We start from the raw sequence: 25,802 nt of genomic DNA, 5'->3' as shown, positions 1-25,802 counted from the left end.
ATCAGGAGTTAGTCTGACCATCGACTTCCAGTAATACAGGCACGTTGCACACACACACACACAGCAATCATAGCCCGTCCAGTGTCGAAGAGAAATGGAGGTATCAAAGTAGCGTGTAAGCGTGTTTGTTGTATGGCCTTAAAGTAAGTCTGTCAGCTGCAGCATCAAGTCGCCGCATATGTCAGGCATTTGGAGAGAATGCCATGAACGAACGCATCGACAGGCAGGAAGGGAGATGTGAGCCTTATGGGTGAACCGCGCAGCAGATGAGCACATATGTTGGATGACAAGATCCTGAAAGCAACCATTGAGCAGAATAGTAGTCTAACGTGTGATGATCTTCCAGAAAGGCTCCATATTTCCGCTGAAACAGTCAGACGCACCTTCATGGCAGGAACGAATACAGGACGGACTTCTCGGAGGCGATGGGTTGTAATACTGTTACTTAAAGCTACTTTTAAAAGCTCCAAACTCTGGGTTGGGTTTTATTTATATATAAAATAAGAAAGTTTCTTCTTCTGGGGTTGCGATCGCCCCCCTGGATCCGCCCCTGCTTCATAGGATGGGGAAGTCATACAAGTTAAGTAAGTGGGTACCCCACACATCGTCAGCAGCCAACAAGGAACAAGAGTGACAGCAGCCTGTTTGTCTTTGCTACTAGGAACCTGAACACACGGATCCTTGATCGCTTCCTCACTGGTGACGAAAAGTGGGCATTCTATGAAACTCTCAAGCGTAAAAAACATTGATTGTCGTCACGTCGCCTTGTTCCTCACTTCTCAACACTACTTCTTACAGAGTAACTTTAATGCTTGCATAGGAAAATGGCGGTTCATGCAAACAGAACTCCATTTATATGAACAAATAACTATTTAATGTGGGCTTTTTTCTTTCAATTATAGAATATTCAAATAACAAAATTTAACCACGTAATAACGAATGCAAAATGACAGACGTCTTATTAAACAACTCATTAACATTAACAACGTAAATTTTGGAGCAAACTAAACCTTGTACTAATACAATGTACTATTCAAAATTTTAACTTTTGCCAGACTATATTAGTTGATCTAAATATTATTTTAATATAACGAAACAAAGCCCAAGGATATATTAAATGTAAAAGTTACTTTCTTTCAAGTTATGTACTTTAAACATAATAAGCTCACATTAAATTTTCTTCAACATGTTTCAACATGACTATTTAGAAGTAAGTCAATTCTAAATAAATTTATAATCTCAATTTACGTTTCTAAAGTGAGAATTATCACTATTTAAAGAGGAAAATCAAAAGAATTATGTCTTGTTAACATTAGCCTAAACTTAATGCCTTTAAATGCAATAATTCTCCTTTAGATTATTTGCCCAATAGGATTTAAATCCAATTCAACACATTATTAAACTTTGTCAAACAGAAAAGAAAATTACAAATCTAATTTGTACATACCTGAACGTATATCTGACGAAATATCACCCACTACTCAAAGTTCACGAGCCATGCTTCAGATGGCATACATGTAAGGTTTATAATCCATATACTCCGAGTACAAGCTAGTACAGGGCCTAAAATTGAGTGGTGTACTCCACACTTTGTGGAACTGTAGGAAGGGAGTGTGGAACTGTAATTCTTAAAGTGTGGAGTGGTGTTAATGTGAGTACCTTACTTTTCTCGGATTATGCATTTAAACGCGTTTAGTGTGTCAAACTATGTCTTACTGATTCAATACATTCATTATGCAATGGGTTACTTAATTCCATATAACTTCCAGTATATGACATTAAGCCAGAGTTAATTCGTATAGGTGTCTCCTAGATGGCAGAGAAAACCATTGCCAATTTTGAGGCGAAGGAACTTTTTAATTATATTTAGTTTTCAAACGTTTTCGGTTGCATTCATATAGTTTTAAAATATGCAACTAACTGCACGTTTATATGTTGTTTCAATAGGACATTACACTTTTCCGATATAATGAAATGTGTTGTTTTGTAGATAAAAATTACACGATTCTTTGAACCCGTTATAGAAATATGTACTACCAGAGATAACATACACCAATAACCGCCAAAAATTTAGCCGAAGCACAGCGTTACGAAAATCAGTAGAAAGAGTAATGTTTCTCAGAGTGACTTCGATAGTTAGCTACTGATAGTGAAAACATGAATACAGGAGAACACAAAGGAATGTGGAAATTGTTAACTGATGAAAGAGTTGCTTAAGGTGAAACGTTACCTCTGTTGAAAATTTGGTGTTCTGCCCATCGCATTAATTTAGCATGGAAAGATGTCACCAAGAATGTCCAAGAAGTTCCATCTCTCATATAAGCAGCATCTGGACTGTGTGCTTTCTATCACTCTTCAGAGCAGCGAACGAAAAGTTTAACGATGGTAGCTTCAGAAAATAACTTAGAAGTTTTGCACTACCCAGAATATTTTGACGTCAGGTGGACAAAATTTTCATTCAGTATGCTCACTACTCTCCTAAAAAATTGGTATCCAAGCTGCCTTTACTTGAAAACGGAAAGCCATGTATGTAATGAAGCCAATGGTCATCTGCGTAAATGGATAGAAGTAGATCGCCTTCATCTTCTGTCTTGTGACAGACGCTCTATATGTTTTCAAGAACTGCCAGCAGAAGTTCGAGAGTGATGAAATGTTTCTTTTGAACAGAAAACAAATAAAAGTAGAACTGTAGCACAATTGGAGAGTATGAAAGAGAGACCTCTGTTACGCGAGTGGGAAAAAACGTTTTTAAACGAACGTGTGCAAGAGAACGTCAACGGAGGAATATAGTACTCATTACATGGTATTCAACTTCATCGTAACACACGTCGCAATAAATGCCATAACAAATATGTCAGTGAGAAAAGAGATTTTACTGTAGTACGCTACGAAGTTCTGGATTCCATAATTAACTTTGTTAGCGTTTGCTGTATGAAGACAGTATTGTTGCTTTGGAGCCTTTGCGTGTTTTGCAAGAGGATGTAACTGATGATGCCCTAAGAGAATGCCACAAAGTTATTTGTCTTGATACAGATCGTTTGCAGTTCGCAATGCAATATAGAGAGGCATCATCGTGCAGCATGTTGTTGAAAGGTCTGGACGCTAAAAGATTTCCCATGAAAATCTGTGGAAATCAGTCATTTCATGCTATGTCAACAAGTCTAGCCCGAGTTGTTGCTTCGAAACCATCTTCTTCCGATGTTGAAAGACTTATAAGTGACTACAACATATTGAAAACAGATAACAGACTGTCTTTATCTCCCACTACTGTGAAAAACTACCTTCACGTTAATATAAATATGGATCCGTTGCAAGATTTTAGCCCAACCCCTGCTGTTATGAAAAGGCTGACCAGAAAGGAAAGGCGTTTTGAAGTTGGTAGGAAGCCAAAGGAACAGCTCTGGCATAACAGTGTATTTGCCGCGGCAGAAAACACGGAGACAGCGTGATGATCACGGGAAAATGACAGTGAAATTCTTATGTAAATGACTTTTTTCTTCCAGTGTGACTATTTTTCTTACCGGTTTGTTTCCTGTATTTTGTGGTTTAATACAATACAATTAAATATGTATCCTAATGTGCTTTTAATTTTGTTTGCTCTGGATGCCAAAATTTTCCTTATTATTATTATTATTATTATTATTATTATTATTATTATTATTAATAATAATAATAATAATAATAATAATAATAATAATAATAATAATAATAATAATAATAATAATAATAATAATAATATTTTTTGGTCGCAGGTAAACATGATGTACTGGACAGAACACTGATTATATGTCTAAACAAATGCTGACTAAACTAGTTTTTCTGAGCTCCTCCGTGGCTAAGCGGTTAGCGTACGCACCTTTGGCGCGGGAGAGCCGGGTTCGATTCCCGGTGGGAGCTCATGTGGTTCGGATTCCACGTTAATCAGTAGGTCCACGTCTCATATAGCCTCGCTGCTGAACGGGACGTAAAACTCAATCAATCAATAAACTAGTTTGTCTATACTATATAAAATTTTTACCAGTGTGGAGCTGTGATTTCGTTGAATTTTAGGTCCTGAGCTAGTAACGGCTCACTCTAGCGGTAAAAACATGAAGCAGTTAATCATAGTGAAGCAACAGTGATTACAATACGTTCATACATTTCTAGGTTTATAATATTACTTTTAACTTTTTTCTCAAGATGAACAAAAATTCACGTCATATTCTGAATCCACGGAAAGTTACGCTCTCTGTATAGTGGAATTGTCGGTAAGTAGTGCATTACGAGCCCCTTCCACCTAGTCAGACCATCATTTCTGACCTCTACTCTCAGGAGTTGCAAAGAGTGCGGTAGAAGGAGCCGGCTTTGGTCAATCGCAACGGTGTGGTATTCCTGCAAGACAATGCCAAGCTATATATGGCAAGAGAAGAACTGGAGAGTCACTGGTATATGCGAAACGACATGTAACGAACTAGATTAATTATTTTATTAAGGAAGAAGTCATTCATTTCTCTAAATATGAATATCCCATCACATGGCTAGGATTCAGTTGCAATATCAAGTGGGATTTATCCAATTGACTATTTTCTACAGTACATATAGGATTCTTGTGTAGATAATGTGGTTGAAGTTACCAACCTAATTGCCTTACAATAAGGTAAGTTTTTCAAGTCTACAAAGTAGAAATTAGTTCTTTCATAGGCCTTCATTCGATGATAAACCAAGTTTATCATGGTTGAACTAATCATTTTTCAGAGTTTGATTAAATGAAGGAAGTTTCAGGTGAAAAATTACTGAATACAGAAAGAAGACCACATTTATTGGTAACAGTACTTTGTACATCTGTGTTTTGTTGAAGAACAATATTGATTCCAGAACTTCCATAATAGCCCAGTCATTTTAGACAAAATTTGGGTCAAACTGTGTGAAGAATAGTCTAAAGCTGAAAATTGGCAGATTCGTTCTATTCGATGTCCTGAACAACATATCGAAAGTCCCCTAATCTCCCGTGGTCGCTTCCTGGAATTCCACGTGATTAAAATCTGGAGTGCTAGAAAAGCAGAAGTTATCACTGGAATGGCTGTTACTTACAAACGGTTAAACCCACAAAGCTAAAATAGGTCTCAAATGACAGATAAATAATAGGGCTTCAGTTCAAGCTATATATTGTTTTAATTGAACACCATCCAGGGCCGCACGAAACGATCGAACCCCTCAAAAGTTGAAATGAAACGAACTCACTTTTTCTTTGCTTGGTTATGGACGTTTTGCTATCGCAGATATCGTAAAACTACCCCGATTAAAAAAGTTACAGCAAACTTTCATCTTTTCCATCGGTATCTTTGTAGTGCATGTATGACTAATAGTTACGGAGCTACGTGTGTTTAAGTGACGCGCGCTGCACTATTGCTCGCCATTCGCGCGACCGTTATGGCCATATACTTTACGTAATAATATTACAAATAACTGTATGAAGCTGAAAATTGGTACATTTGCTCTATTTGATGTCCTTAACAACGTATCAAAAGTTCCCTAATCTTCCGTGGTCGCTTCATAAAATTCCAGATGGCTGAACTGTTGGAACGCAGGAGAAACGCAAGGAATCGTTGTAATCGCTCTTAAATCCAAACGAATAGGCCTACAGAGTTGAGATAGGGCTCGGCATAAAAGAATGGGCTTTATTATGAGGTGTTCATTTTACATCATTTACTGTCGCACAAAAACAACTAAAGTAAACCTTTTTTTACTCTGGAAGCCTTAGCATCGCAGGTATTGCAAAAACTCGACATAAATATTTTGAAGCTACTTTTAGCTTTCTAATGGCATCAATATTGTTTACATAAGACTACTAGTAGCGAAGCACTGCATCTGCACAGATCTTTGTCCAGCCTCACGTGATAATGCTTCCATCGTTTGCCCAGCCGATATACAAAAGGTACAAGCTATACACGCAGAATTCATGATAAATTACGTTTCTTAAGATGACGTCTATAAATCCAACGCTCTCCCAACACTTTTGCCTATCGTGGAAAAAGCGTGTAACGACTTGTCATCTAACAGCCGCACTTCAGTACTTTGGATACAGTATGTTAGGTAGGTGAATTTGATTTGTCTGTTTATTAGAGCTGAAAGAACTGGAGATTTGGAACTACACCTTAACAGCGTAAAAAGTATGTTGCCTCATCTACATGCTGCAGGTCACCTAAAATATGCTAAATTTGCGCATTTGTACATTCAGGAAATGCAAAATTTGGAGTCCGAAATCCCTGCCTAAGAATATGAGAAGTTCGCTGTTCAAGGTTATTTCATGATAAGAAGTGACAAATTCTGGAGTGGAGTATGGAGTGATATGGTTGTGGAACAGCAATTTATGCGAGCAATTAAAATTTCTGGAGGACTTACGAGAGACCGAGGTATAACAGAATGCTCAGTGGGTGCTTTCACTACCTGGAACTTTGCTAATGTGTGAAGCCTTCGAAAACTTCAGCGGCATGTCCTCATCGTCATTCGAACAACATGTCGATCTCCGAGAATCCCGAAAGCAAAGCGACTACAAGGATCTTGAGAAGTTTGTTCTATGGCTCAATGACCATAGTCCATTTGACGTGGATACCCACAATTTAATCTCTATCGCCACTGGAGTTATTTCTTATGCTTCAGTTAACTGCGATTGCGTTGAAACTTTGGGGAAAGCCTTTGTAGAGAGAAAGATTGGGAAGGATTTTGGAAATTTAAAATTGAAGAGATGTGACCGAGTAAAACCTATTTCGTACACAGGTATATGTATTAAGGTGGATGAAAATGTCCCGGTCCGGTAGATACGAATCAAATGTTTATACGGATATCATGTGTGATGAAAACAGAGGAGGATCTAAACAAGTATCTGAAGTACGAGTTGGTCCCTTATAAACCGGCGCTATTCCGAAACACGGAATTAAGAAAACCAAACAAGTATTGAATCTGTTATCTCTTCCATTCGAGCAGTCATAGTGATGATGATATCAAGGAAATGTTGTCCCACGAATATGAAATTATAGTGGACGGAGATATGCTGCTTCGAAAAGTTGTTTAGCCAAGTTTAGCTACGTACGAACAAGTTTTTGAATTCTATATTTGCTATGTGAAAACTCACTACACCAAATTATCCACTGTAGTTTTCGATGGTTATCGTGTTGCTACCACAAAAGACAAGAACAAATCCGAAGGGCAAGAAAGGATAGCTATTCAAATATTTTAGTTGAAGGTGCAAACGTGGTTACATGTAGTCAAGGGGATTTTGTGTCAAACAGCTCAAACAAAATACAACTAATGAAACAATTGAAAATTCGTCTTGAGAAGGAAGGAATCCACGTGAAGGAAGCCAAGGGAAATGCTGATGCCTTAAAAGTTGCTACTGGTTCAGAAAAGGTCGAATGTAATCGCAAAGTTAGACTGTAGGAGCCTCAGATAGTGACATTCTGGTAATGCTTGTGGTTATGATCCCTAACGGAGCAACCACCAATCTCCTCATGCCTAGCGTTGGGTCACATGCTGCCCGGTTACACAATATTTAAGATATTCAAAACAAGATCGGTGATATGTCAAAAACATATCATTTTGTGCATGTCATGAGTGGAAGTGATACTACTTCTGCTATTTACATAAAAGGGAAAAGATGACTTGGAGTATACTCGAAAACAACCCACAACTACTGGAAACGGTGGATATGCTTAATACGGGTGACGCAGATTGTGATAGGGTATCATCAGAAGCGGGAGAGAAGTTCCTCATTGAACTTTATAACGGCCATGATTTTAAATCATTATATCAACTGAGGATTTACAAGTGCAACAGACTTGTGGCTAAGACCACAGTAACTACCTCAATCAATTTAGCAACTCTGCCTCTAACGTCAGCTGCAGCATGTCAGTGTGTACCACCAAAACAACAGTGGTTAGGAAATGGTCTGGGCGCTTCACAATGAGGATGGAGACTTTTAAATTGTAACTATATTTCTCAGCCCACCACACTAGAGCCTGCACCCGAGGACCTACTACTACACATCATATCCTGCAACTGCAAGGGAGGCTCCACCGAAAGAAAGAACTACAAATGCAGAACGGCTGGACTACCATGCACCAAAATCTCTAGACGATGTTATGAGTTATGTGCAAGTAAAGTAGTTCACTATGAAGATGAAGCAGATGAGATCAAACTTCGCCTCGAATAAAACAAGGTAAGGAAATATTTATCTTTAAAAAGTTCATTTTTACTTTGTATATCACTGCAACCGTGCTTCCTAAACACCCGTTGTATTACGTTAAAGCAACCCAATAATTAATAAAGAATATAACTACCTAATGATGATTGTAAATATATCCTTTAGTATAAAATGCAGAAACGAGAAAGTGGCGGAGAAGATCATGCAGCCTATCGTTAGATGAAATCGGGAATTCAGTGGTCGCGCGAATTACGCTAAAACACGACGGGTTTTGTTTAAATCGAGTGGCGGATCTAGCCCTGGGCCGGGAAGTCTGGGCCCCCAGTTTTTTGAGTAACAAAAATAATTGAGGCTATTATTTATATATTTTAAAAATTTATAGTAAACTCATGATATACCTATCAATGTCTGGGTTCTGGTTGTCCCCCCATCTTTTACCATCTAGATCTGCCTCTGTTTAGATGTTTATATACACTCAACTACTGATCCTACATATAAAATATAGACCTATATGTTATTGGATTTATATCGAGTTTTTGCAACACCTGCGACGCTAAGGCTTCCAGAGTAGAAAAAAAGGTAAACAAAAAGGTTATTTTTGTTACTTTAAAAGTTATCTTTCTTTGTTCGATAGTACGTGATATGAAATGAACACTTCACAATAAAGCCCATTTTTTATCTTTCATTCGAGCCTTATCTGAACTCTGTAGGCTTATTCCTTTGGATTTAAGAGCGATTACAACGATTTCTTGTGTTTCTCCAGCGTTCCAGCAGTTCAGTCATCTGGAATTTTATGAAGCGACCACGGAACATTAGAGGACTTTTGATATGTTGTTCAGGACATCAAATAGAGCAAATATATCAATTTTCAGCTTCATACAGTTATTTGTAATATTATTACGTAAAGTATATGGCCATAACGGTCGCGTGAATGGCGAGCAATAGTGCAGCGCGCGTCACTTAAACACACGTAGCTCCGTAACTATTAGTCATACATGCACTACAAAGATACCGATGGAAAAGATGAAAGTTTGCTGATTTTTTTTTTTTTTAAATCGGGGTAGTTTTACGATATCTGGGATACCAAAACGTTCATAACCAAGCAAAGAAAAAGTGAGTTCGTTTCATTTCAGCTTTTGAGGGGTTCGATCGTTTTGTGCGGCCCTGGATGGTGTTCAATTAAAACAATATATAGCTTGAATTGAAGCCCTATTATTTATCTGTCATTTGAGACCTATTTTAGCTTTGTGTGTTTAACCGTTTGTAAGTAACAGCCATTCCAGTGATAACTTCTGCTTTTCCAGCACTCCAGACTTTAATCACGTGGAATTCCAGGAAGCGACCACGGGAGATTAGAGGACTTTCGATATGTTGTTCAGGACATCGAATAGAACAAATCTGCCCATTTTCAGCTTTAGACTATTTTTCACAAGGTTCAAACCTAAAATTACTGGTGTATAAGTAAGAAATCATACATCTTGATTAAATTTGTCCATTTGGATGGAAATGTATGTATGAAAAATCTTAAAATCTTTTCAATGTTTTCTTGCTCTTTCGCGTTATTTGCATCCCTTTATAATTCCCTCAAGAGCTGAAACATTTCTTGTAACCATTATAGAAAAAAGTTTGGAAGAGTTAAAAATAATGAGATACATAAGATTTTATTTGAAAGATAACAATATTTAAGATTGGTGAAATAAACTTCCTTATTTTAAAAAATTAGAGGTAATGGCAACATATGTCAAAAATCATTTTTCATAGATAAACCACAGGGACTTCTCTTGCAAGACACCAAAATATCATTCGCTTAATGTAGAAAATACACTATCAAAGAACATAGGAGGAATGGCAAGAGTTGCGTAGATGCACAAAGAAAGAAAATACATATTTATATCAAATAAATGAGGTAGTTAGCGTTGCATTTGTTATTAGAATTACGTGTTTAAGACTCGAGAGTATTGTAATAATATTTGAGATTCTCCCACCATCTTACATTAACATCCATCATTTTCATCAATTTTTGCGTTAAAATGCTTTGTTACAAAACAATTATTTTACACAAAACTCAGCGATAAAGGTGATGGGAATCTAGATTGGCATCGGGGATATTAAACTTCAGTTGATGTTAAGAAAGAAAAGGAAAAAGGGTATAATAATAATAGCGTTATCAGGTATGATTTTTTCAGTTTTCAAAGTCAGTGAAAGCAATAGTAGTGTTGATATATCTAGTATATTTAGTGGGAGATGTTAGTTTGCTTTAATAATTCATATTTAGAAGTTTCTAATCCGCATAGTCAGCAAAAAAATAAATAATCAAACGTGAGCACTGCATTGTAAACAAATTATGATCTGTCACATATGTATGGGAGAAATAGATTGCAAAATTTGAGACAGTTGTTACATTTTCGAACACAGGTCACCAAATTTGAATCAAAAAGCTTTAGCATACCTCTAGACTACGCCAAGAGGAGAACGTGAAGAAAAGCATTAAGAGAACGTATAAACGTTAAGAACTGGAGCTTCATTACTTTTTTTTTAATTTAACGTCTGATCATTACGCGCCTAAACCATTAGCATTATTTCAGATATTGCCAGGGGTAGGGTAAATGCTTTATCAACATAAGGATTTCACATTTTTCATTACTATATTAGTATACAGTCGATTAAAAAGTATAGACCTCTCAGAGGAGGCAATTGCCCCTCTGCCCTCTATTAATGATGCTCCTGGCTTCAACGAAGAATCACAGTAATGATGAGGTGAATTATAATGGTAGAAAGGTGAAAGTAGGAGGAAAGGTAAGAACCCCATGAAATCCCACGCACGCGGTATTTAACCACTTGGAGGTACCTAGAATCCAAGCAGGGACCTCACTCGGATTAGGTGTCCTCTAACAATGAGCTACTCCGACCCGTGATGTTCAAGAGAAGTGTTCAACATCATCTTGATATTCCGCAAGCCACGTTGCAAGAGCTCCAGTTGCGTGAATTATCATCCTGTAAAATGGCATTATTGTCCAAAAACAACATCTGTACCATACTACTCTGTATATTGCACATTGACCCTAAAATATAGGCCAATGTACTTCTTCCCCAAGCGAATCTTTACAGAGATGTAATATGGATGATAATACCCAACCACATCGAATATCGGAGATGACGGAGCTCTTGAAACGAGAGAATATTCGGTGAATAGACTGGTCTGTCCGTTCTTCGACTCGAATCCCATGGATTACTTGCTTGTAGCGTGCTTTGAGTAGACGTCTTCCAGCTCGTCCTGATGCACTAAGATTCATGTAGCACTTATCAACAGCGCTGGTGGAGGCATGGAACCTCATAGCACAACTCATTACCAACTTTGTGGTCTGTACGGGAGCACGTTGCAGAATATGTTTTGCTTGTTCATAGTGACCACTTATCATTCTAAGGACCTTTTCACGTTTCTGTAATGTCAGAGAAACCATCATGAGTAGAAGTACCTTCAGTGTAAGTTATTGTTTCGTATGAATGTGCAATTTTTGTTCTAAATATGTGTGTCTATTGTTCCCTGTATCATAATGTACCATTACTTTCTACAGTATGTATGGTTCAAGTTTCACCGACATATGCTATTTGGGAGTGACACAGTATGCGAAAGTTGTTTTCGTCCTTAAGTTTTGCACACGCCAGTGAAGATGCATTAAGGCCTCATTCAGTATCAGTCTTCAGAAAATTTGCTGATCACAACGCAAAAGCGGATTAATCAAAGCGTAAGTTCCATACCGATTATCGGAAACAGAACGCAAATTTCTCGTGCGTTGATGCGTATCCGTAAGGCGTAAGACCTCCTATCACGCTAACAAAAGTTTCAAATGGAATGTCAATAGGTATAATCGAGCAATCTAAATTATTAAACAGGCGACGGCAAGACCTACATGTCGCAGATTCGAATTCCGGTCAGGGAATGTGTGTCATGTTCACTTCGTTAACGCAATTTATTTCTTATCCTCTCGACTAGGTTAAAGAGCAGAACCATCGAACGTACAACTCAAAAATAAAATACGATTTGAAGGGGAAAAAAGGTCTATGTAAATAAGTGGAATGACCTCCCTCATAGTAATGTTTAGTTTTATATTTTTTAGTGTGAGAGTTCCGGAAGTATTTCCTTCAGATCTCACACCAAAGTATACTGATTTACATAATATCCTGTAGGTCCACTTTTGACGTGCAGAAGAGAGCAATGGCAGAAATGACACGTCGGTAAGTGGATGCAGACAGGGCGCACTATATCTGTATATACAGGTCACTCACTTCCCGTAAATTCTGCTAATGAGGGTAATCAGCACGGATCTGACATTCACTGACATCTCCAACATTTCCGATAAGGTTAAAGATTCTGTGCATTTGGAAAACATCGTCGATTAGAATTTCACCATTGTGCGTCTGGAACCACTTTAGCACACCTTTAGCCTTGTGGGAAGAAGCACTATCTTATTGAACACTGCTATTGACAGTTGTGAAGAAGGGCAACACAAATGAGTGTAAATAATCCACAATGATCGCCATAAAGTCCATGGTTGTCTACAATAAGTATCGGACCCGCCATACAAAGATTTACTACAGCAAATAGAGACATCACCAGTAGTCCTGTTATGAATGTGTGGAGCAGCTGTTGACCTGGAAGAATAGGAATTCTGACTTCTCCATTGACTGGTGCAGGAGATGTCGTGGTTTATCGGATCATGCAACATAATGCTATTGCTCCATGGTTCAATGACGACAGTTACGTGCTCATTGCAATCGTAAGTGACGATGATGTGGAGTTCACTGTGGTGGAGCCCATATCCAATAATGTACTGTGAACTGTATTCTGAGACACACGCGGACTTTATCCTTAGTGAAGTTTTTGCTAATTGTACCACAGTTTGCCGCCTCATATAAAATGAGACGCGGTCGCCCTTCTTCCGCGTGATTTGTCGAGGTTTCACTGTCCTTTGACCAATTTTGGAAGACACTCATTACTGTAGACTTTGAACACTTGACTAGTAGCTCTGTTTCCAATACGCTTTTTGTTCAAGCCATCTGGCCATTACAGCCTGGCCTCTCTCCGATAGATCTCCGACCTTCCTCATTTTATGCAAACACAATACACTTACAATAAGGCCTGTCTATGATCCAGGCCACCGACTGGCAGTGCTTTATCTGGTTTCCACGATTTCGAAAGGAAGGATCTACAGTTCTAGGGGAAGACCATATACATTACATTTTATACTGCAATTGACACTACTTGACCTATCTGACAGCTCGCTGCGCGCACGTGGTGCTCAATGCTGTGTCGCCAGCTTTTGCGTTGCGTTTTGAAACACGAAATTATTCACTGCAAGTAAATCGGAATTTTATAATATTAAATGACACAAAAGAGTACTAAAAGGAATGTTCTCAATAACCAGCGGGTCCACTACTCAAGTTAGCATTTGACTAAACCAATGTGCATTTGTTTATATTCAAATTGGCAACGTGAGGAAAAGGTAGGATGTTTACTATTGCACAGCGAGAGAAATGAGCCACTATAATTGGCTGAACGTGCTATTACCATAGAAACAATTCTTCTTGCCTAATAGTTATGATCACGTAGAGGAAGGAAAAAACAGAGGGAAGCAACTGTCAGAAAGGGCAAGTTGTATCAAATGAAGTATAGTTCTGTTCCATTTTAAATTAAGATAAAATAAAGGGATACTGCAACATTGTGGGAGGGAATTTTCCTCAACATATCTTGATAAAACCAAAAGTGTTATAAAATAGAGGATCTGCCTATACAACAAAATCTTGAGGCCATGCGTCACACTTCAGCCACCACCACTCTGTCCAATAAAATCACAATGTTTTGAGACAGCATTCATGACGGAAATGAAAGTAACCAATCACACCATGCCGGAAACGAGAGTAGTCTATCAGACGTGCCGATGCTCGGTTGTTTTTGGCTTCATTAAGTTAATAGGATGAAGATACATTTGGGCAGACGTATCTTCTATTTTATAACATCCTTGGATAAAACACTACTGTCTGGCAAGCAGCTGTTCCGTGTCACGTCACCCAATAACACTGGTCAGCTTGGGTTCGGTTGTCTCGAAGGTAATAGCTGTTTCTTGATAATTTTGACATGTTCATTCCGAAAATGAAGACTGTTTCTATCACGTACAGTTTTTGCACAAAACTACAGTATATTATTTTCCTTAATTTAAGAGAAGAAAGTGTTGTTTCAGATGTTGTCAATAGATGGCGCCATGTAAACGTGCTTTTACGATACAAATCTTTCATTTTGCAACTGAATGTGAATAAAAATAATATAAACACTTATTTTGTATTGTGTTGACATGATGTTGTTAAACTACTTTAACTTTGGTGTTTATACGCCTATTTACTTATACATATCCATAGTAGTATTGAATATGTATTGTTTTATATGAGTTATCGCTGTACGTGTAGTTATTTTGCGAGTGCTCTGTTGTACTTTGATGAGCTGAAAAAATAAAAAGTATTCATTTGAGCAGTGTTTGGTGTTTCTGGTTGATGGGCATTGACTGAAGCTAGCTAATTTGAAAAGAAGTTCTTATTGTGCTTATTTTGCCAGTGTTGTGTTGTTCTAGTTAATGTACTTAAACTAGTTAACAAATACAGTATGTTTTAATATACTTATTTCAGCAATGCTGGTCTCCTTGGATAACTTGCGGTGGCTCAAGTTAGCTATTTAAAAATATTTTAATGTGCTGGTACTTATTCCTGTAGTGTTGAGTCTTTTTGGTTAGTGCAGTGACTCAATTGTTAGAAAATGACATCGCGTAAGTGTTGGAATGACACTGATATTTTCTGTTATGTGTGTGGCAGTTACACTGTGTTCAAACACAGACTCCCTATTACATGTTTCATAAAGAAAGTGTACTTGATTTATTTTGGTATCAAATTAGGCGATCAAGATAAATCATGGGCACCTCATAATGTGTGCAGAATATGTGTAGAGACACTGAGATCCTGGGCAAACGGTAAAAAGAAAGGAATGCAGTTCGGAATACCTATGGTGTGGAGGGAACCTCGAAACCATCATGATGACTGTTATTTCTGTGCAATACATGTTAAAGGATACTCGTATAACGTAAAGAACAAGAAGGGTATTCTGTATCCGGATAACATAGCTTCAGCAATTCGGCCCGTTCCTCATGGCGAAAATCTACCGATTCCCAATACACCAGCATCTATGGATGTTTTATCATCATCTAGTACTAGTGAAGCAGATGTTCCGTGCGAGGATGATAGCAAGATTCCGCAGCCGTTTCCACATCAGAACTTAATGATCTTGTTCGAGATTTAAATCTACCAAAGGAGAGTGAAGAAGTTCTTGGGTCTAGACTTCGTTCGAAAAACCTTTTGACCAGTGGGACACATTACTCATGGTATAAACACCGAGAGAGAGAGAGAATTTCTTCCTTATTTCTCTGACGAAGCCAGTTTAGTGTTCTTCAACAACATTCCAGCTGTTGTGGATGCATTGGGTGCTTCTTATAACGCATCCAATTGGACACTCTTTATAGATGCTTCGAAATCCAGCCTAAAAGGAGTTCTTCTGCATAATGGAAACAAACTTGGATCCATTCCTTTAGCATACTCTGTTACGTGGAAAGAAACGTACAATACCTTGAAATTAATACTTTCTAAGTTAAAATACGAAGAACACGGTTGGTCTATTTGCGGGAAATTGAAAGTCATAGGTCTTCTAATAGGAACGCAGCCAGGATATACAAAATACCCATGCTTTTTATGTGAATCGGATAGCAGGGACAGAGCCAAGCACTGCAATGTGAGAGAGTGGCCTCAGCGCTGTGATTTGTCTGCAGGTAAGAAAAGTGTAATGCACACTCCACTAATTGATCGCAATAAAGTGCTACTTCCACCACTTCATCTGAAACTGGGACTTACGAAGCAATTTGTTAAAGCTGTGGACAAGAATGGGCAGTGCCTTCAATATATAGCTAAAACTTTTCCATCACTGAGTGCAGCAAAACTTTCGGAAGGTATTTTCATAGGGCCCAAATTAGAAAGCTGTTAGTAGATGACACATTTGAAACTTCAATGACCGAATTGGAAAAGAACGCCTGGTTAAGTTTCAAAAATGTTGTAGGTAACTTTCTCAGAAACAAGAAACACCCTGACTATGTAACAATTGTAGAAGATATGTTGACCCATATTCACGCACTTGGGTGTAGCACGAACCTCAACATACATTTTCTACATTCTCATCTCGACTTTTTTCCTGCCAATCTTGGTGAGGTCAGTGAAGAGCAAGTGGAAAGATTTAACAAAAATATTTCTGAATGGAGAGCAGATGGAATATCACAATGTTGGCCGACTATTGTTGGATGATGAAGAGGGATCGTGACAGATACGACAGAAGTTGTAGGAAAACAAAAAGGCGTGCATTTAAAAAGTAATAAGTGGCTTCTCAATGAACTTGAGAACCAGCGCAAGTAAGTGTATTCAACATTATACCGTAGGAAAAAAGGTTTATGATAGTATTATGTGTGTATAGCATTGTTTAGTGTAACCAAAGTAATCTAGTTTATTTATTTAAATTGTTTTATTGAATTGTTCTGCAGTATTATTCGTGCCTTCCGAAATTATACATATAATACATATAATACTATATACGTATATTGAAATGATGGTAGTGTTCGAAATAAAGATTGCAAATTATAAGAAAACCTGACGTGATAGGCATAAATGGATGTCATTTCTGTAACCAGCGCCCAAAAATCATTTAGGATCACCTATTAGTTTGTAAACAACCGAAACATTTTTCAAAATGCTGACCATAATCAGCCGGAAGAAATCATTTTCAACTTCAAGGGGTCTTACTGCGCACCAGTTTGCGCAAAGCTTGCAGAGAGTAACACAGCGCAGAACATACAAAAATGATTTGTACTGCTTGCAGACGATCCAAGAAAGCTTGACCAAGACTCTTGTTCAAGACCATTCAAGACTATTCAGCACTGACGTCATTTTTGTCTTGAATTCAATAGTTTCGTTCAAGAAATTTCGTTTTGGTCCTGTTCTAAATGCTGTTTGTAGACGATCCAAGAAAGCTTCAACAAGACCATTGAATACCTCAAATTTACACGTTCAAAGGAGTATTGTTCGAGACACTTGAACAAGAGTCTCGAACGGACTTGAAACAACTTTTACACGATCATAGAGGTATTGAATCTATTTTATATTCTTGTTAATAGATGGCAGTCCAAAACAAGAGACTGTAACTATGAAAACAAATGAAAGAGAAACCGTACTGATTCAGTTCGGACCTGCGCATGAATAGCTATAATACTAGCATATTTTTCGTAACTTTCTGCAGGCATTTGTAATTTAATAGATTATATTAAATAATTTAGAAAACAGGTCAATTGATTTTGCAGCAATCCCATCGAATTTTCACTAAGTAGTTTGTCCCTTTTACATTAAATGCGAGTTAGGTTAGGTAACGTTAAAAAAGTAAAGTGTTGTTTAGGTACAAAATCGTTCCCTATACTAAGCTTTAAAAAAATCTAATTCTTCAAATGGCGTGCTTATGACAGAACCACATTCAGAAAGAAAAAATCGACCTGTTTCCTAAAATTGTGTGTATCACGAGGCAATGACTGACTTTTGATATTATTTATGCTTTGGCATCGAAGACTGTTTAAAGAAAAGGCTGAAATCACAGAAAACCAAACGAAGCAATTATAATATTTTTCAGCTACAGGACTTACCGCCCATATCTGCATCAGACTTTCTTCACAAATCTATCCCTGTTTTGGTACTGGTTAAGAATAACCTGTCAAACGAATAGTAATTTTAATGTTGAAATGTGTGAGTGTGTATGAAGGAGAATTATCTGAGATACCGTAATAATTCCCACTGTCGAAATATGCCTGCATAATGTAGGAAACCAGTATTTTATGTTTAGAAGTTTAATGTTATCAGTAGCAAATCATTACAAGAACTATTCAGTTCAAATGAGTGAATACGATGTCAAGGGTTTGTTGCACTATTCTAATTTATACATGATTCTTATTCTTGTACTATAACCTCCGTCGATGACGCGCCTGCTCCGTACGAACTACTATCCCGTGGACTCCCTTCAATGCTCCTGCCCCGACACTGTTAAATAGCATCTCGATTTTATTTATTTATTATTATTATTGCACAGTCTTGTATGTAGCATATGTTAGGATGCACATTTGTACCTTATGGGAAAGCACTAGTAAAATTAATCTGCACACGTGAAAGCAACCTCTACCTTAAGAAATAACTTCTTAAATACTACGTAAGGATTTCGTGATAAAATAATTAGATTACAGTAGGATAACGAATTTAGGACAGAATGGCAGGAGGACAAAATGGCAGGGGACATAATGGCAGGAAATAAAGGCAGGAGGACAAAATGGCAGCGGACGAAATGGCACCAGGACAAAATGGCAGCGGACGAAATGGCAGAAGGTCAGAATGGCAGGAAGTTAATTTGGCAAAAATTATAACTCCTAGGGCTCGTATTTTTAGGGTTCACCTATTGTGTTTGTTAATAGGTAATCGGTTCTCCATTTAGTCATTTCTTCCTCGAATGTCCAAAGCATATAAATACAGCTAAATTGAACCAAGAGCGTAAAAGAGGGTAAATATCAGATATCCAAACTTAACTTAAAATCTTAACTTTTTTCTTAAATTTATTTCTTTATAACCATTTTCCAATTGATATCTTGGTCTTGTAACAATTCTAACTACAAGAAAATATAGATTGAAAGCAAACAAGTTAAGTACAAAACTAAAAGAATGGTTACTATTTATTCTTCAATACTAATACATATTACAGAACAGACCTACAAAATTCCTCTACAGTTACAGGGATGACAAAGTTTTTTTCTAATTTCCTATAACATATCCTTTAAATTATAAAAACAGCTTCTAGTTGTAAGAATGACTAATTACGTACATCTTTCTTAATTCTCAATAATAACGGATATCGTAGAACAGACTATAAAAAACACTGCAGTCGTCAGAACGACCAATTACTAACATCGTCATTAATTTTTATATAGGGTCTAACAAAGCTAGCCTGTGGCTAGCTGGGGGCTCCGCCTCCAGACTCCCAGGTCTGCTCGGCCTACGGCCTCGCATTTCTTATCTATCGACCTTTGCATCAACAATGAATTTCGTGAACTTGCTCTTCGTATTTTCTGAATCTGCCCATCCGGGGGCTTCCTTCCCCCCACTGTCTTTGCTCGGCCTACGGCCTCGCATCTCTTAAACCCATAATTCTATCGTTTCTTTTCCTATTTCAACTATCTAAAAGATAAAATTTTGTATCCCAGGAAAACGTCCGTTTAAATAACATGGGAATCTCTTCATCCCCGTTTACACCCCTAAAAAATTAAAAATATTCACTTTTGGCAATTTTTCTGTGGGTTTGTTCCGGAAAGCTACAATCATGTCAAATTTAATCATGCGGTTTTCAAAACGCAAACAGCAAAAGCGGTTTCCAACATCGAAACCGTAAAAGCGGTTTTCGGTTTTTGAAAAAACGATTTCGACAGCACCAGTTGAAACCCTTTGCGCTCGTAAGAATGATTAAACCATAGTCCTTAATTTTATATAACAAAATATATCATAATATAGACTATAAACATACTTTGCAGTCTTATGAATAACTAATTACATACCAGACTGGCCCGTATCCAGAGGGATCTAGGGGCCGGGCTCCCCTAAATTTTTGCAGCCCCCCTAAATAGTTCACGATATTGATGAACTATAATAAGGTTGGATCGGACCCCCTCTAACTTCAGCCGGGTTCCCCCTACATTTTTGGGCTGGCTACCGGCCTGATACCTGGTCGTTAACATCTTATAACACATATACTAGAACAATATAAAAACATTCTGCAGTTGTACGAATGACTAATAATTTCATCGGCTTTAATTTTATATAACAAAATATATCGTAATATAGACTATAAATATACTTTGCAGTCGTAAGAATGAATATCGTTACTTACAGTGTCGTAAACATCCTATAAACACATATCCTAGAATATGCTATATAAACATTCTGCAGTGTTAAGAAAAGAATTGCTAATTATTAACACCGTCGTTAATTTTATATAATAAAATATACCGTAAAATAGACTACAAAAACAATTTGCAATCATAAGAATGACTAACAATTTACATTGTCGTTAATTTCAAGTTGTGAACAATTCCTCGCAAGAATTCCTCAAGAGATCTTTTGTCTAATAATCCACACATAGGTTCCTCAATCTATGCTGCAGATCAACATAAACCTATTTAGTTTTTTGACGGGGTATTGTTATTTTTCGGACTAGGAAATGGTAGAATGACCGGTGGAATTTTCTTTCTGTAGGCTTTGTATGAGTTTCCATACCGTTGGGTGGTTGTGTCCAACCAAATGGAAAAACTTAAGATTCCACCCCTCACATAAGTTATATGTGCGAGGATTGTTAGACAGAGTTGCCTCATGAGAATTCCAAACTTCCGGCGGAAATCTTGGTGGCACTCTCTTAATTCTTACGACATCAGAATTCTCAGAATTGAAATATTATTAGCAGTTCGAATTTGGAACATAATGAATAAATCGAAAATTTATGCTGAAATCTTCATTTACCAAGTAAGAAACAAAATAGTTTAAAACCCGAGAATTCAAATTATACTTTCTGCCTTTATGTCCTCCTGCCATTTCGTCCTTTGCCATTTCGTCCGTCTGCCATTTTGTCTCCTGCCATTTCCTCCGCCTGCCATTTCGTCCTCTGCCATTTTGTCCTCCTGCCATTAATTCCTGTCATTATGTCCCCTGCCATTTTGTCCTCCTGCCATTCTGACCGTTCCCCAGGATAACATGTAATCATTTCCAGGATACTTCAGTTTGCGAGCATATTATCAATCTGTACGCAATTATTTGATATTATCAGAGATTAATAACAGTGCAAGATGTCTTGTTAAATCAAGAAAAGTCAGTTATATATCTTTTCTATTTAATGGACTCTTCTTTCTTAATCTACGCCCAGTATTCTTGTATATTAAATTCTCAAATTAATACTTATACTTCTCATTGCCTCAAAATTTTACAAAAGTTATGGGCATGCAAGCATTATAACAAATTAAATCGTGAATATTGTCAACAAAAAATACTAACAATATCTTCTGACGCAAATATTAGCTTTGTTTATTATAATACACACTTAGAATATCAGATAATTATGGAAAAGAGTAACGAAAAGATATTTATTCAACTGCAGCTCTGTCTCACGACGCCATCATACTTGTTTTGTATTTTCCTGCACTCAAACTCGAACGTTGATTGGCTATTGAATGCTCTTGAATTGGATTGTTTAGAACAGGACCGAAACAAAATATCTTGAACGAAACTATTGAATTCAAGAAAAAATGACGTCAGTGCTGACGTCTTTTTCATCAAATAGTCTTGAATGGTCTTGAACAAGAGTCTTGTTCAAGCTTTCTTGGATCGTCTACAAGCAGTATTATAATACACACTTGGAATATCAGATAATTATGGAAAAGAGTAACGAAAAGATATTTATTCAACTGCAGCTCTGTCTCACGACGCCATCATACTTGTTTTGTATTTTCCTGCACTCAAACTCGAACGTTGATTGGCTATTGAATGCTCTTGAATTGGATTGTTTAGAACAGGACCGAAACAAAATATCTTGAACGAAACTATTGAATTCAAGAAAAAATGACGTCAGTGCTGACGTCTTTTTCATCAAATAGTCTTGAATGGTCTTGAACAAGAGTCTTGTTCAAGCTTTCTTGGATCGTCTACAAGCAGTATTATAATACACACTTGGAATATCAGATAATTATAGAAAAGAGTAACGAAAAGATATTTATTCAACTGCAGCTCTGTCTCACGACGCCATCATACTTGTTTTGTATTTTCCTGCACTCAAACTCGAACGTTGATTGGCTATTGAATGCTCTTGAATTGGATTGTTTAGAACAGGACCGAAACAAAATTTCTTGAACGAAACTATTGAATTCAAGAGAAAAATTACGTCAGTACTGACGTCTTTTTCATCAAATAGTCGTGAATGGTCTTGAATAAGAGTCTTGTTCAAGCTTTCTTGGATCGTCTACAATCAGTATAAGGCTAGTTTTAGACGAAAGCATTTATCGTAGCAGATGTGCTGCCAAAAATCTCGTATAATATTCTATGGCATCAAAAGTATATTGTGCTTTTAGACGGTAGCATTTTGATAAGCATTTTGTCGTGACGTAGCAAACAAATCACTGCAGAAGAATACAATTATGGCTCCAAATCTAAAAACAGATACTTCAGTCATTATTTCTTCTAAAGCCCTTTTTGCATATGCTATTATGATACAAAGGACTTTTAACGGTGCAGTCATGCTATATAGATCCATAGATTTTAAAATTCACAGAAGAATTTTTTAATATTTTAATAGAGCAGTGTATAAGTAATGGAAATATGGTGTGCACTTACATCTGAGATGCGTATTTACGTGGAAATATAGAAATTAAAGCCGAACCTGAAATGCAAGTAATCTTCAATAAGCTGTCATAAAATTTTGGAAAGTCTGTAATTTCCACATTTTGTATCGAGAACAGAACCTAACCAACCCCTTCGGAGCTTCTAACCCGTTCCCACTACTGCTGCTACTACTACTACTCCTATTCCAAATACTACTACTGCCCGTTCCTACTCCTCCTCCTACTACTGCTACTTCTCTTACTATACCTACTCCTACTGTTACTATTACTAAGTACTCCTACTTCTACTCTTACTACTACTTACTCCTCCCACTACTACTACTTGCTTCTACTACTACTACTTACTCCTACTACTACTAATACACTTACTGCTACTTACTCCTCCTCCTCATACTACTACTACTTATACTATGGATCCGTATAGTAAAACTACACGTTGCCAGCTGTCTTGAAGAAGACCTGTTAAAGTGAACCTTCACCGGAGAATGTAAGTGCACACCTCAAAAATGATTGCTGAAGGTACAATAAATGAAACGAGAAAGTATTTTTTTAAATGAATTTCTGTGTGGATCCGTATAGTGAACCTGCACGCTTTTAACTTTGTACAAACACGGATGTTCCTCATATCTTTTAATCAACATAATAATAGTATCCCTACTCCAACTCATTTTTCTTTACTATAATTCAATTTCCCACACAAAACAAAGAGCATGGATATTTGTCACAAAATCTTTCGCTTTCTTTTAACACACGGCGCTGCAATCGGAGCAGAAATGCTGGGGAAAATGCTACGAAATAGAGCAGGTTCTATCGACCAGAAATGCCATAGGATATGCCATGGCATGGGAAATGCTATAGCATTTGCTACTGGCTCATTCCATGTCAAATGAACCAATATCAGATTTTATGGTTGCCCTTACATCATGGATTTTCTTCATATTTTGTCTGTGGGTAGATAGCTATGAGAAATGACCACAGGAATATTTGCAGATTTTTATCTCTTAAACGGACCTCAGGAAAAATAAATGAAAATCTGGCATTTTCCGAGACTTTTGCCGCGGAAAAATCGACATGTAATGTTAAAAATTCTGTAACTCCCTTATTTTTCGGCCAATTGAAGTGTTTCTGGTGTCAAATTAAAGCTAATAGTCTCTACTGTTCAGAACTACTGTTGAATCAGAAAAAGTGGTTCATAGAAAAGAGATACAAACTCTGAAACACAATTTGTATGATTTATATGTGATTTTTGTAAAAAATCATATCTGCTAAATCACTGAAAACACAACCTCCACATTTTTACCTCAGATTCACCTAAATATGTATGTTCAATAGTGCAAAAATGAAAAGGGTGTTTTTTGTGGTTTGTCAGTAAGAAATTATAATGCAGGGACACGACTTATGGCACGTTATTAACATTTAACATTAACATGTTATTAACTATATAAATGTTGCATTTTGTTGGAATGTTTACTACATTGGTTACATTTGGCTTGGTTGAGATGAACGCGTAGCGTGCAAAAATTAATATATTGAAACATTATTTTATGAATACGGAAGGATATCATAAATATTGAAGGAAGTCAATTGCAATGACATTCTCGCTCACTCACTCCCCATCACACATACCCACGTTACTATTACTAGTGGGTCTAATGACCAGGTGCCTCACGCGAATTTCAAAAATTGCGCCGTATAGAGTGGATGGCCGCCATTTTGAAAAAGTTTGCCGCCATTTTGAAACTGTACATTGGATCACTTGATTGTTAGATACACCAAATTTTATATGTCTTTTGCTTCTATTCTCAAAATTTCAAATCAAAGTACTGAAAATTACGACCTGGAGTGTAGATGGCCGCCATTTTAAAAATCGACCGCCATTTTGAAAGTTGACATTGCTCCACTTTAATGGTACGTACAGTAAATTGTATATGTCTCATGCTTCTATTCATAAAATTTCAAGTCGAAAACCCGAAAACCGCCCTATAGCGTGGATGGCCACCATTTTGAAAATCTGGCCGCCATTTTGAAATTTTACTTCTGTTCTATTCTATAAAGCAAATTTCGAGCGTCTCACGGTTCTTACCTCAAAATTTCGTGTTAAAAGACTGGAAATTGCGCCGTAAAGAGTGGATGGCTGCCATTTTGAAATTTTACTTTTGATCACCGCCAAAATCTATACAGCAAGTTTAGGGTATCTCGTAGTCCTATCCTAAAAATTTCGTATTAAAATACCGAAAATTGCGCCCTGTAGCGTGGTACAGACAGACATACAAACAGACAGAGACAGGAAAATCCAAACGCAGATCGAGTCCAAGTAGGAGCCTCACTGACGTTCGGCAATTAGTTTATATATATATATATATATATATATATATATATATATATATATATATATATATATATATATATATATATATATATATATATATATATAATGTTACTGAGTGACTGTTATTTGGTATTTTGAAGTTACTCTAACAATGTTACAAATGGAACCAGGTGACCAGTGTTCGGTTTGCAGGCAGTATGAGGAATGTGAGGAAGTTCCAGACAGGAAAGTAACTTCCGTGTGTGATATGAAAGCAAGTGATGTGGAACTTTGCAGACTTAGAGCCAAATGTTCTGACTTGAAATTTATTTGTGATTTCCATTTAAAGCAGTATGTATCTCTTTATGAAGACAGACAGAGAACATGCATTGATCCTTTTCAAAAACCATAAGAAAAGGGTAGTGAAAAGTTTAAAATCTGTTTCGCTGGCATTTTCCAGAAGATTTACAGATATTGAACTAATTCCTGGCACAAAATTGTGTATATCTTGCAGGAAAGCAGTGATAGCAAACAGCAGCAAATCGGACAGTGAAATCAACTTTGATTCTGATGACGCTTACGAACCAGATGAATCTGTCTCAGAAAAACTTAATAAAGCTTGTGAATTACTTAACTGTTCACCACTGAAAGCTACCAAAAGAAAAGTGGACAGAAGAGGCACATACTTAACACATAAGACTAGTCGTCTTGCTGCCAGTTTCACAGGGTTAGCAGCAAACGCTTTTGGTACTGAAGGGCCCCAGTCCTGTAA

General features: G+C 37.1%; 1 protein-coding gene across 1 annotated transcript in view; it reads left to right on the top strand.

Annotated features, from left to right (window-relative positions):
• The first annotated feature begins 10,293 nt into the window (after positions 1-10,293).
• LOC145692735 (uncharacterized) overlaps positions 10,294-25,802 on the top strand; it is a 46,261-nt gene continuing 30,752 nt past the window's right edge. The window contains exon 1 of the mRNA XM_081768170.1: positions 10,294-10,350. The gene's annotated coding sequence lies outside the window, so the exon portion shown is untranslated. The remainder of the gene's footprint in view (positions 10,351-25,802) is intronic.

Source organism: Thermobia domestica, chromosome 1, assembly GCF_964235325.1.
Source record: "Thermobia domestica chromosome 1, izTheDome1.hap1.1, whole genome shotgun sequence".
Lineage (NCBI taxonomy): Eukaryota > Metazoa > Arthropoda > Insecta > Zygentoma > Lepismatidae > Thermobia > Thermobia domestica.
The sequence above is the reverse complement of the archived record's forward strand: the minus strand, read 5'-3'. Positions and strand labels throughout refer to the sequence as shown.